The sequence below is a fragment of the Wasmannia auropunctata genome, unplaced genomic scaffold, assembly GCF_000956235.1.
Source record: "Wasmannia auropunctata unplaced genomic scaffold, wasmannia.A_1.0 LD331602.1, whole genome shotgun sequence".
Taxonomy (NCBI): Eukaryota; Metazoa; Arthropoda; class Insecta; order Hymenoptera; family Formicidae; genus Wasmannia; species Wasmannia auropunctata.
Genome location: NW_012031288.1, coordinates 1 through 630, shown reverse-complemented (window position 1 = coordinate 630; position 630 = coordinate 1). Strand labels below are relative to the sequence as shown.

Here is a 630-nt window from a genome sequence, read left to right as displayed (position 1 = left end):
TAATTTTATTAATATCACTTTAATATATCGCTAGTCCGGAACAATAGAGGCATATCTTAAAAATACCATTTTTCGCCAAAAATGCCATTTCTACTTGTGGGTATTTTTGCCAATCTTTGAAAAGCTCTCCTGAAAAATAACATTTTTCGAGATATGATTCTATTGCTCCGGACTAGCGATATTATACGTACTTATTATATGTTTTATATGTATTGTAGTTACTCTAAAAGACAATAATATTAACAAAAAACAATATTATTAACACAATTTTGTTGTTTTACCGTTTTATTTATACTATAAGTTGTAAAGATGTATTCAGTTCATATTACGTATAATTAAATAATGTAAATAGTAAAGATTTATTTTTTCCATTTTCACCTTTTTTTCTTTCTGCGCATTCTCGTTACATACATATTAAACCTGTAAGTTAAAATTAAATGTTATGATAATTACAAATTTCGTATATTTTTATTTCATTATTTACTTCAATGTTTAGAATTCAAGCCTATTAACCTCTATCTTTAATCATCATCATTGAAATATTCTTCAACTGGTTCAACTTGTGAATGTTCTTCAGCTCTTTGCCTCTGCCGAATTAAATTTAATAACTCAAATTTAACACTTCCACGA

The 630-nt window shown here is 26.0% G+C and overlaps 1 long non-coding RNA gene across 1 annotated transcript; it reads right to left on the bottom strand.

Moving 5' to 3' along the window:
* Window positions 1-267: 267 nt before the first annotated feature.
* LOC105460063 lies at window positions 268-613 on the bottom strand. The gene is made up of 2 exons (XR_975762.1): window positions 514-613; window positions 268-420 (listed from the first exon to the last, which is right to left on the bottom strand). It is a non-coding gene; the product is annotated as an uncharacterized LOC105460063 (long non-coding RNA).
* Between the last annotated feature and the right edge of the window lie 17 nt (window positions 614-630).